We start from the raw sequence: 13,443 nt of genomic DNA, 5'->3' as shown, positions 1-13,443 counted from the left end.
AGCTTCAGCCAGTTACGTAGCCTGGATTATTAAAGCCTGTAGAGAGGGCAAAGGAATCTAAACATTCTGTTTTTTATAAAACTGGAGCAAATAACCAACAAGAATTTTATTTAAAACGTAACATTTTTCCATGGGGAATATTTTTCTATGGGTTTTTTTTCCATTTTATACAAAAAACAAGTTTGTATGCTACAATTTACTTCTCTGCAGCTAGGCAAAATGATGGACAGTTATTTTTCTTATTACTTATCCACGTTACTATAGTAACTTGGAGAGAGGGTAATACTTAAAAAAATAAGTTTTTTTTTTTTCTAAATACAGCGGTGAGGATTTTTTCATCTAGCCATTTAGTTTATTAATGTTTGACATAAGTAACAAGAATAATAACATTTCCAAAACTTCAAGGATAAAAATAATAACTTAGAAATATAGTGCTTGATCAGAGTCAGCTGTATTCAAGCTTCTGTCTGCTTCTGAATTTCCATATTAAAGTAAGAGACTCCTTGCAGGATTTATTTCCATTCACAAGCTGGTGAATTTCTCTTTCAATATCTTTCTACAAGAGCCCAGAAAAGCAGCTTGTTTCCTGTTCCCTATAGGTGGAGACAGCCATAAATACAAGCTATAATGGTGTTCCTCCCTTCCATATTAGATGTTTGCCTGCTGTCACTCCTTAGTTTCCTGTCTCTAGCATGTGAAGCCAACCTCTCTTGCTGATTGAACTTGAGTTTGTTTTCTAGTGGTATGGGAAAGCGGGTCGAGTGAGTTGACAGGCTCTAAGATTGAATTAAAACAGATTAATTCTTATAGTTGTTCCTTTGCCGGTCAGTGTTTATCTTGAGCCCAAGGGTAAGTGTTCTGTAGATTTGACAGATGTTCATTTGTTACTCACTAGCTTCTGCTTAGCCTCCGCACGTGCTGAAATGCATTCTGGATAGCATCATAGGAAGGTAGGGTTGAAAGGGACCTCACAAGGTCATCTAGTTCAGGCCTCCGGAGGCAGGATCATTCCTGACTAAACCATCCCAGCCAAATATCTGTCTAACCTAAGTGAAAGGGGTCTTGGAAACTAGTTCCTGTATCTGTAATTCTTCCCACAAACATAATACTGCAGTATAAATTGTTGCTGGGAGGGAGGGAGGATTCCTTTTTAGTAGGGATGTGCGAAACTTTGGTCGCTGATTCGATTCAGAGGAGATTTGGCTCGATTCGGCAGCCAAATCTCCTCTTGATTCAGAGAGATTTCAGTGATTCCGCCATAGACACAGCTTTGGTTTTCTGTGTACCTCAAGGTACCAGGTGCAGCTTGTAAACACTGAGATGGTGGGACGGATGGAGCATCTCATGGGAGCACGGGGTGGGGGGGTCCCATGCGTGCTCGGCAGTGAACTCTAAAGTGGACCAGAAGTACTTCTGGTCTACTTCCGGGTCCGCTGTGGTGGGCACGGGGTGTCCCCTGCCTTGGCAACTGGTGCCTCCTGGGTCGGGGGGCGTCCGGGTTCCCCCATGGCTGATCGCGGAGCTGGGGGGGGGGGGGAAGAGTCCTCCGCGTACTTGGCAACAGACCCAGAAGTGGACTGGAAGCACTTTCATGGGATGATCGATCTGCCTAACTATCTCAGCGTTTACAAGCCGTGCCTGGTACCTCGAGGTATGTAGAAAAAACGTATAAAGCTGTCTGGCCGAATCGCTGATTTCTCTGAGTTGGAATTGAATCTTCAGATTCAGCCTAATCTAATCGGGACAGTGATCCGAATCAGTGACTCAAATCACTGTCCCCCAAATTGGGCTGAATCCGAATTGAATACTGCCTGCTTCACACACCCCTGTTGCCTCTACATACCAGTTGGTCACTACAGAGTAGTCATGGTTTCTAGTTCTGGGTCTTTGGTTACACTTCCAAGGCTTAGCCTTTTTTCCTTTTATTCTGCCTCAGTATGTGAGATTTTTCCAATGCAGTGCCATTTATCATTGTTATCTTTCCCATTAATTTTATAGAGCCATTTGATATGTTAGTTCACACCCCATGTTTGTTTTATTTTTCTGAAATTTGCAGTTGCCCTAACTTTTCACTCTTCCCCATAATACTGTTCATCACTTATTCTTGAAGGAGAAAAAGTATGTACTTAACACAAGGGAGTGACAACAAATTGTCTTTTTTCACGAGAGAGTATATCAAAGTAAAAGAGGTAAAAACCCCTATAGTTTTTACATTCCCCATCTGAATAGTATTAAAACTACAAGCTACTTTGTTTTGAGTAGGATTTTAACTTACGCTAAAATCACACTTTTTTTTCTCTCTGGCTAAAGGCAAGACATGCCAGGCTACTGTCACTTGAAAGAAGATTCTTTGATTAGCAGCTAATATCTATGAGCAGAAAACAAGAGATCTTCCTTGCAGTGTAGAGAAAAAGAGTCCTGCTGCTTCTTCTTGAACAGGTGGAGAAAAAAGTGAGGTGAAATAGGAGAGGGAAGAACAACATTTGCATAATGAGAGAATAGAGGAATTAGGGGAGGGGAGGGAAAGGAAGAAATTAAAAACATTGATTTGCTGTCCTCCAGTAATTAATCTTGAAATGTCTACAAAAATGTAGATTGAGATTCTTTCCACCAAATGGACACAGGAGGTTGCATTTGAAAAAAATTAATTTCTGCAAAGTCTACAAAATCCTTCCCTGAGAGAGAAGAGAGGGTTGAGAGAGAGAGGTTGGGGGTTGGAAGAACATGAGCTTCCCCTTCACCCACATTCATACAGTTATCAAGCAGGGGCCATGAACTTTTTCACTTGTCCAAACTTTCAGGCTACTTGCTTGGCCAAAAATTTGGCAGTTGGATAGGAAATGACTTGTGTTCAGTCGTGATGCAACTGCTCAGGCCTTGGAGAGAATGGTTTTTAGTTGAGAAGCAATAAAAATTGAGAGTGGTCAGAAATATGCAAGATATACATTAGTCTGGCACTGTTTTTGCTTTGGAAGCAGGACTGGACCTCATCAAGAAACACATGCACATGCTGCTTTATCTCATCAGGCTGACATGTTGACAGACCGATAGATAGACTTATAATGTATTTATAAAGCTGCACTGATTTCCCTCTGTCACCTTAACAGAATACCTAAAGGCGGGGTGGGGGGGAGATGGTGCCTTTCACAATGATTTTCAGTGCTGTCCTTCAGGGATTGAATCCTGAATTAGTAGTCCCTAATATAGGAGGAATGTCATGTGGAGCTGATTCATTTCTCTCCCCATGACTTTAACTGATGGAAGGGACCAAGCCCACTTGCTTGGTTTAACATAGGAGAACTTGGAGAAAACCAGATTAACAGTAATTGCCTGTTTATGAAATACGTGAAAAAATAAAATGGGTATTTTGGGGTACAGTGAAGAAAAACTCATCTAAGACTTGTTAAATATAAATTATAACCTGTTAGTGTTGGATAGCAATGGTATAATTACCTTGTTTAGTTCTGTTTTGAATTCCTTTTGTCACTACTCATGCTTCAATTAACATACTAGAGCAACCATTGTCCCCGCTTGCCATTGCTCTTTCATTCTCATATAAGATTGAAAAAACTTGTTCTTTACCTTATAAGGGACACTTCTACAACAATTTAAAAAAGAAAATAGTTTTGTATTAGTCAGACTTTGGGGGAATCTTCTGGTTTTATCTAGTATAGGTTTGTCTGTGTGAGAGGGAGAGTCATAGGACCTCCCATGAAAATGCTAAGCAACCACTGCTGTTTTGGGCTGGACATAGTGTACACAAAGGCTTAAATTTAGCACTTAAATGAGTGCTTGCAGCTTCATTAGCAATGAGGGGATTGTGCATGCACACATCAAGACTACAAGGATTGATCATAAATGAACATTTTGGTGCAGCTTCTAAACACTTTGATCTATATTTGAAAGACCTTTGATCTATATTTTTGGACCTAAGAGTACAGATGGGAATTAGAACTTGCATACCTTCTGACATTTTCACGGTATTTACCCTGTATCTTCTGGTACCTAGATATTTTACAAAACCTGACTGTGTTGCACTCCTAGCTTTTTTCATGAGCCCAGGTAGAGTATATCTCGTATGTAATAGGTTGTCAGCCTAAAGTATTTCTAGTGGAGAACATATGCTGCATTGTCTTAGTGTTCTCTCTCCTGCCCATCCATTGCAAGGACACATCCATTGAAATATAAACAAAAGGTATATTTCCAAAAATTGTCACAGCAAGGCTGATGGTAAAGTTGGTTAAAGAACCATATTTTGCAGCTACCAAAAAGCCTGCTCTACAATGCCTTCCATTTGCTCATTTGTTATGTCATAGAATAACTTGCAGGGACTCTCAGATAAAGCGTGTCACCTCGCTTCATGGAAATACATATTTCATCATTCTTTAGCTATCCTGCAATAAACAGTTTTCTAATCTAGCCAGAAATGTTTCCATGTCCGCTGAATTCCTTAAAACCTGGGAATTTCATTGACCACTTTGAGGCTGTTATCGTGGTAGAGAGGAGGGAAGACCAATAGGACAACTTAATTACCGTATAACAGTTTTTCAGTGCTTTTGTATTCCATTACTGTTCAGTTTGAGGTTGGGTAATGTCATAGCGTACCAAGTGCATCTGACATTTTGTGAGAGGCATTTTGTCCTACTTGCTTGGAGGTAAGTAGTGTTATGTCTTTCTGTCGAATTCAAGACAGAGTTTGAACTGAGTCAAATTATGTCAAAGCGCAGTGATTACCTTGCTTGTTTGATATGGAATTATCCTGTAATTGGCATAGGACTGTGTTACTTGCATGTTGTATGACAATGAACACAGTAGTGGCAGTTATTCAGAAGAGAGTTTTTAAATTGGAGGCTGAAATGTTTCTTTTACTTCTTTTGTGTTTCTTATATCTTTATTTTTCATTTTCATAGCTTGGAAGTATTTGTTAGTCCTGTATGTCTTTTAACAAGAACTCCCAAGGTGGAAGGAATGAGGACACTTTTAAGAACACTTTGTCAACGTGAGGTTTCGGTTGACTCAAGGGGAGAAATGTTCTTTAGTTGTCTAAACTTTTTGGTCTTTAGCATAATTTAAGTTCTCTTTTTTTCTAAATGGAGGCAGAGTGAAGTGAGCTATTTTTAGTTCCTGGTTTTCAGGATGCTTTCTTCAGGAGAAATAATTTTCTTGTGCGCTAACATGAAGCCTTATAATAGGCTTCAGTAGTAGTGGGAAAAACAGTTTGGTTGTGATATATCCAGTCTGGCCCAATAGCCTGGTGTAGAGAGAGTCCTGCCAACTGGATCATTTAGATAACACTAATATTTGTATCTTGTAACAGATGTTGAGCAGGGGCCACTTGTCAAAGTTACCTTGTAGTAACTTTTAAAGATGCTTGTTTGTTTCAGTACATTTTCCTTGCATTACTAAATTCTTCCATAAAGTCAACCACAAACCATATTATTGGGGACTCCAAAGTCTGTGGTGAGTAGGAAATAGATTAAATGCAGGTTTTCCCTTTTCTCAAGCTGCCAACGGTGATGTCAGTAATTTTAATGATCCTTACCTCAGCTTACTGTAGTCCCAGCACCCTCTAAAACACTTGTCTTGTGCACTGTTTTATATGTTGTTAAGGAAACACTGAAGCTTGTTGATAAGAAACAATAGGGTATCCAGATGATGACTTACATGACAGATACTTCCCCCTTGAAACAGTTCATAATAGCACACCGGGGACAGAGCAAATACAATATTGTCTGCTTAAGAGAAAAAAAAAATTCAGTGTATTCTAAAAGACAAACATTTAAGTTGTTGTTTAAATTGGGTAATCTTTTAGAAAACATACTTTCATTTCAGTATAATACCAATGTATTTCTAAAAGAGCTAATTTTGTGCGTGGTTTTTGTTTAGGCCGGGTTGTGTCTTTAACCAGGTGTTCAAGATGGAGTTCTTTCAGATGAGATCCACTATTATACATTTAATTCAGCCAAGGTAGTCTTTATATCCATTATAGAAGTCGGTTCCAAAGTAATTTATTGCCACAGATAAAAGGATTAACTCTCAGGTTTGTCCAACAGAGAAGCACTTTTGTACACTAAGTATGTGATGCTCACTTATGCCTAACTTTAATAGTTAGTCAGTTATGCATGCACTTTATATGCTGCCCTTTCCAATAAAAGAGAGTGGCTTACAGAAAGTGATTTACAGAGACCCACTAAGGCAAGGGTGGGCAAAATACAACCCGTGGGCTGGATCTGGCCCGCGATAGGTCTTTGTCTGGCCCACAGTGGGTCCCTTGATCACCTGGCCCGGGCACAGTCCAGCCAGTACTGGTGGGGACCTGCCTGTGTAGCCCTGACCCTCTGCCTGCTCTGGGCTCACTTGCTCAGGCTCAGTAGTGGCAGCATGGTACAAAAGCTGTTGCTGAAAGGAGTCGCCTGCCATCTGGGCTGCCTAGAAAGGCAGTTCAGCTGTGGAGCTGCCCCAGCCCCACTGGCACCCAAGAGACGGCAGGACATGCCACAGGCCGACGGGGTGGAGCAGGCATGGGTTGGGCTGGGGTCACACAATCACACACCCCACAAACACTACACTCCCCCACACGCACCCCCCTTCACACCCGTGTACCTCTGAGGGGAGCCCTGCTCAATGCTATATGCACCCCCCCATGCACACTCCACACCCCCCCATGTGTGCTTCACACCTGCACATCCCCACAAACCCCCCATACCCACAAATTCCCTCCCCCCACACACACAGCCCTCCACACTCCCCTACAATATACAAGAATAAGACTTCATTTTGAGCTATTATGTAATCACCTCTATATACACTACACAAATGCAAACAAATCAGAACAAAAATATTTTTACAAAAAGAAAAATGTCGTTAATGTTTTATTTTTAGTTTATAATTGGGTTTTTTTCTGGTTCCAAGATGGCAAACCCCCTTCCCAAAAGGAATACATCTGGGGACAAGGGGAGGGACTTCTGGTGGCAGAGGTCAGGGGTTAGGGAGTGGGATGTATGGTCCCAAGATGGCGATCGGGGAGTGGGGCACCTGTCAAGGGCCAGGGCTACCCTTGGGGCCCTCAACAGGTCACCAAAACTTATTAAGTGGCCTTCCACCCAAAATATTTGCCTGTCCTGCACTAAGCAATATCTTGCTGGTTTTCTTTCCTTCCATGTGGACTAAATACTATCATGCATCAGTATTGCTCAGTTATAATATGGCTTGTCAGTCTTTCCATGTTGTGGGTGTGGGAGAGAGAAGGGAGTTAGAATCATAGAAAATTAAAATTGGAAGGGACCTCGGGAGGTAATCTAGTCCAACCCCATGCTCAAAGCAGAACCGCTCCCAACTACATCATTGCAGGTTTGTCAAGCCAGGCTTTAAAAACCTCCAAGGATGGAGCTTCTGCCACCTCTCTATAACCTGTTGCAGTGTTTTACTATCTTCCTGGTGAGAAAATTTGTCCTAATATTCAACCTAAACTTCAGACCGTTGCTCCTTGTCATCTGCCACCACTGAGAACAGTTGGAGAAAGTTCACTAAAATCAAATGTCTAGGCAAAAATGTGGTGTCATGATCCCCACTATAGTTTGGGGGTGTCATGCATGCTTTCCTGCATTTGTTTTACTGATAGTATAGTATAGTCTCTGTGTATAGGTAGCTTAACTCTATTATAGAGTCTCTATGTCTCTATAGTCTCTATGTATAGGTTTCAGCTTTAGTTAAGCTTTAGTTAAGCAGGCAAGGAAGGGTGAATCTTAGACAGACTACAGAGGTGGGTGGATGGTAATAGGATGGGATTCAGTGTAGGTAAATGCAGGGTGCTGCACCTAGGGAGAAGGAATCCACAGCATACATACAAGCTGGGGAGCCCCCCCCCCCCCCCCCCCCTTGTGAGCACAGAGGCGGAAAGGGATCTTGGAGTCATTATTGACTCCAAGATGAACATGAGCTGCCAATGCCAGACCGCAGCCAGCAAAGCCAGCCACGCCTTGTCGTGCTTCCAAAGATGCATCTCAAGCTGGTCCAGAGAGGTGATACTCCCCCTCTACGCGACATTGGTCAGGCCTCAGTTGGAGTACTGCGTCCAGTACTGGTCACCGTACTTTAAGAAGGATGTGGCCTGTCTTGAGAGGGTTCAGAGGAGGGCCACCTGCTTGGTTGGAGGGCAACAGGGCAGGCCCTATGAGGAGAGGTTGAGGGACCTGAACCTGTTCAGCCTCAGCAAATGGAGGCTGAGGGGAGATTTGGTGGCTGCTTACAAACTCATTATGGGAGATCAGCAGCAAATAGGCAGAGCCCTATTCTCCCCAGCAGCACCTGGGGTGACGAGGAACAATGCCCAGAAGCTGCTAGAGAATAGGTTCAGGTTAGAGAATAGGAGGCACTATTTCACTGTCAGGGTAGCTAGGATCTGGAACCAACTTCCTAGGGAAGTGGTCCTCGCTCCTACCTTGTGTATATTCAAAAAGAGGTTGGATGAACACCTGTCTGGGGTCATGTGATCCCAGCGTGTGCTCCAGCCAGTGGCGGGGGGGGGGGTTAGACTAGATGATCTGTTCGGGTCTCTTCTGACCCCTAACTACTATGAAACTATGAAACTCAGGTTGCCTGTGTGTTCTCATAGTGATTTTCATTTCATAGCAGTTTACATGCAGTAGGCACATCCTACAGTTTGTTCTCCACGTATGTTAGGATATTTAATGCAAAGTCACAGAAATTCTTGGATATACAGTTTACTTGAGGCTTTGTCCCATTTCACTTGCTCAGTTTGGGTTATGCATATATATTGGGTTGTCCATAATTGCCACATTCCTGAGTATAGTTCATGTTTCTTAATAACTTCAGTACGTAACATTTCCTTCTCTCTCCAAATTTTTTCATCATAGCTTTTTCTTATAACAGTTTCTATATACAGATGTCAGAATGCTAACAGCTATAGGTACACCATGTTTCTTTGCAACTGGTATTGCATTTTCTCACATATACAGACCCTTGAATGTAATACACTGTTATTTTGAAAGGCAGAGTGAAGAAAAATGATTTGTCCAGAGTTATGGTTTACTAAGGCAAGGGCAGAGTCTGATCTTTAGCTGATTCACCCTTCCTCGCCTGCTTAACTAAAGCTGAAACCCTAGATGCTGCTGAAGACTCCCCTCCAGGGTTGGCTCTATGATTTTGAAGAGAGATAAAGAGTCTCCAAGGCTGTGGAGTATGGGGAGAGAGACCAGGAGCAGCTTGAAGACAGGAAAAGGCTAGCATCATTAGCAGAATATCAAAACCAGTGAAAAGGAGGGACTTGTTAACATCATCTGTGGAGTGAAGAACAATGAGCCATTAAGTCAATTGACTCCCTCAGCTACTTGAATAGTAATGTAACAGCTGCTGCAATGTGAAGCAAGAATCAAAGCATGCTTTTATTTCAGGCAGAAACTCACTTTCCCTGCTTCAGTACATACACCCCAATTTTTGGCGGGGTGCTGATTTTTGGGGGAAGGATACATGATGTGTGTGAAAATATGGTATTTGGCAATCTTGGTTGTGTAGAGGAAGGTCTGAGAGACTAAATTACAGATTTAAATGGTGTGACTATTTACCTTTACATGCAAATTATTTTTATTTTTTTAAGGTATCCCAGAGCAACAAGCTTAAACAAATAGGCAGGGAAATGTGATTTTTTTTTTTTTTTTTTTTTTTTTTTTTACTTGTTCCTCTGTATGCCCATTGCATGTTGGAACATGTGACCTTACTACTGGGTACAATTTGTGTCTGCACTAAGCTGTTCATTCAGCCATGCTGGACAAGAGCCAGATATGAAATGAAAAGCAAATCATGTGCACTTCACTCCTTCTGAGTTTAAATTAGGCAATTTCTTTCTTTGTCCCTAGTCTTCATTAAAGTATGGCATTACTATCTAATTTTAGGTCTAACAGTTGAAAGCTGTGAAGCTATGTTAAGCTGTATATAGATGTTCTGGTAGGAACATTCCAGTCGATTGCAATACGAGTTGAGAAGAAAGTTGAAAGTAAATAAGAGATCTGTGAGAGAATTCTCCAGGGAGTTTTCACAGCGTACCACACATCATTGGCAAAGATAGGCTTTCCTTTTACTTGAAGGACCACACAAAATAATTTCTGTTTCTTGGGCAATTAAAAAATATAGGACAGTAGGTCTTTTCAGTTTGTACTTAAATGTCTCTATGGGAAGCCTTTATTTGTAGCAGGAAAATACTGTGTTTGCCTATATTTTTAGGAGTGTAGTTAATATATATATTACAGAAATACAGACGCACATTTATATAAATCTCTATCTTGGTGCATAAGTTACGACTCATCCCAAATGTAAATAGCAGTCGCTAGGCCCGTTTTAAAACAAAAATAGTGTTATATTCCAGCATATTTTCACTAGTGAGCCACTTGCCTATCTACTGGGTCCTTAATAATGTATTTAATATTAGGTAGCCCAAGAAGTCAAACGACAGTTACAATGTCTTGTTTATCAGCTGGTCTTTGGTCAGTGTTACGGGTAATGTTTTTTTAAAAAGCAAAAATACTTGCTGAGGATGGTTCAGAAAGGAATGGGAAAATTAGCTGCCTGTGTTGTATGTCTGCAACAAAATGGGAAACTACACGGCAGCAGGGAGCACTGGTGGGGTAGTTCAGTCCCCCCATTGTTTACGACTGTGTAGAGAAGGGATGTGGTCCAGTAAATGATCACTATTTACAAAATGGATTTATTTCAAAATTGGTTGTGGTATCCTGACTGTTTTGTGACTCGTAACTCTGGGAGACTGGTTAGCATTCCTTTTTTCTTTTTTCTTTCCTTTTTTTCCTGTAACTTCTGTTGATGGTGCTCACTGTGTGATGCAAAGCATCTCCCAACTCCTCCCAGCTCCCGTTCTCCTCAGATAAGAAGTTGTGCTCGTTTATGGCTAGAAGAGCAGGACAATGGGGACAGACATTTAACCAGTTTCCTATGGATTGGGTACAAAAATATCCTCACTGGGGTAGTGAGCCTGAACTTATTTTCCTTGGTATAGAACTTGTTAAAATATCAATATAGACTCTTGGAATTGCTTTTGCACAAGTGACACCCTCACATGTTTAAAATTATATTTGTGGTTATTTCAGCTTTTATTACCAGGATCTGCTTTTGTGATTCACAGGTTTGACTACAGTTAAATGTGTATGTTAAGCTTTTTTGGTAAGGTGCTAAAGTCTTACGTTTCAGTGATGCATGACTTGTTTTATTAAAAGCAGTAATTATAGGAAGTTATTTTTAAATGCCTATTATGGTAATGTTCTTTCTTTTTTGATTTCAGAATGATGACCTATACAACCTCAGCATATCCTTCTTGTAACTCATGGGTATCAAGACTATAAATGTTTCATGTATCACAACTAGGACCTCACATCCTCTTCCTCCTCCTCCTCTGTAGATGGGTACGATGCATCCAGTTCAGTTTGTTTACTTTACACAAACCTCAGGAGTTCGTTGACTGAACTGCACATTCTTTGTTGCGCCAAGCAAAAGCACTGTGACACCTGGACAATGAGTCTTTTACTTCATCCTCTGCTATACAGACTTAGCTGGCCACAATGAACTGATGTGCCCACCACTGTGTCATGGTGAGAATGAGTATTTTACTAGCACATTTACACAATACGTTAAACTTCATTTGCTGCTGAAAATCTATATGACAAATCATCATTGTAAATTATTACATACAAAACTGTTAATGTTGGTTGAAGAGTATTAAATATTTAACATAGGTTTTGATTTATACATGTACTTTTTTTAATTAAAACGTAACTTTTCCTACAGCACATCTTTTTTTGATGTGGAACTGAGGTATACTATATTCTGTTGTAAACAGAGTGGGGAACCTGCTTAAAACAAGACTTCTAAGAATAGAGTAGGGTACTATTCTTGTTTTAAGATTGTATTTCAGAAAATAATATAATATGAATCATTGGCCCTTGGGCCTTGATTGTACAGTCATATTTACTGATACTGTCAGTTGTAAAATAACCCTGATGTTGAGCTGAGTTCTTTCCAAAAGAAACATAATTTTGTACACCTGTAAAATAATAGTCTGTAATAACAAAAATGAAGACAAACTTACTGTACATGGTATTTACAAGTGTCAACTTGAATTCATCAGTTGCACAGGATCATAAGAAAATCAGAAAAAAGAAATCAGAGTCTTCCATTGTATATATTGTAAAAAAAAACCAAAACAAAAAAACCAAAACAAAAAAATGAATGAATTCTTCAAAACTTTCCCTGGAATGAAAAATGTGGGTGTTTGTAAATTCTGGAAATTTCTTTCTATGTGTAATAAACTAGATACTGTTTTATCTGCTTTATTTTTTCCCTGGAACATTGTCTTAACTGTCTCAAATTGTGCCACCCACACTCCTTTGATACCGTCTCATTGTGTGTTACTAGGAATGGTGGCAGGTTACTATAGAGTTTGGTACATCAGAGTTGAAATCCCGGGTATAAGTAGTTAATAGAGAACACGCATCCCTGCATTACTTCATATATGTTATTTCACATGTCTGGAGAATTTCAGGATACAGTCCTTGGTCTATTCAAGGGAATAAAAAAAACACAGTGAGTGGATTAAGTGGACGTACTTGTCAAGACCTTAACAAGAAAGTATATGAAAAATGGCCCAGCTGGTCATCTGGGGTGTTTATACGGGGGGAGGATGGAGGGAAGCTTTAATTAGAGTGACTCTCAGAGCCGCTCTAATAAAACTGCCTGGAGAGTCTCATGTATCAGTGTTCCCGCACTTAAAGATTGTGGCATTGTAGCTTTAACTAGAGCTTGTTTGAGTTTTAGTTAAATTGTCCCCACTGCCATTTTTAAGTGTGGGGATGCTGATGCATGTGACTCTGGAGTCTGCTGGAGCACAGTAATTACCACACTCCAGCAGATTTGATTAATAGAGCCTGCTCTGATGTGCTGTAATGACAGCATGTTGGAGCAGCTTTGCAGGATCCTTGGAGATCAGTGCATGCAGAATGGCAGGGAGCTGCTGCTGCTTTAGCACTGTTTTATGTTCCTGGTTGGACCGGTGCTTCTCCTTTCGTTCATAGCACTTGTGTGGGGCTTTGCTGCTTTGTTGGGGTGGAGTGACAGAAGTCTTGCTCTGGTCCTGGATTTCCATGCGCAAATATGGTTAAGTGGTAAGTAATGTGAAGTTGTATCGTCCCTCTTAGTCCATCTGCTTCTGCTGAGTAGCTGCATGCCACTGTCAATGTAGTAACAGCAGTCTAAGAAGAGGCAGGCCATCAAAGTAGCAGCAATCCCAGAGGAATGGCCATGGAGCCTACAAGGATTTTGGATTTTTAAGATGGATGGGATTACAGGAAGCTGCTGGCTTTGAAATGCTTGCATGCGCCCAAAGAACGCTTCCCTTTAGAGAAGCTGATGCTAGAAAGTCAT

General features: G+C 40.9%; 1 protein-coding gene across 2 annotated transcripts in view; it reads left to right on the top strand.

Moving 5' to 3' along the window:
* The window catches only part of IRS1 (insulin receptor substrate 1), a 71,936-nt gene extending 59,589 nt beyond the window's left edge, over positions 1-12,347 (top strand). For both annotated transcript variants that reach the window (XR_002091578.2, XM_006258313.4), the window contains one exon: positions 11,309-12,347. The gene's annotated coding sequence lies outside the window, so the exon portion shown is untranslated. The remainder of the gene's footprint in view (positions 1-11,308) is intronic.
* The last annotated feature ends 1,096 nt before the right edge of the window (positions 12,348-13,443 follow it).

The sequence above is a fragment of the Alligator mississippiensis genome, chromosome 7, assembly GCF_030867095.1.
Source record: "Alligator mississippiensis isolate rAllMis1 chromosome 7, rAllMis1, whole genome shotgun sequence".
Taxonomy (NCBI): domain Eukaryota; kingdom Metazoa; phylum Chordata; order Crocodylia; family Alligatoridae; genus Alligator; species Alligator mississippiensis.
Note: the sequence above shows the minus strand (reverse complement) of the source record. Positions and strands in the feature narration are given on the sequence as shown.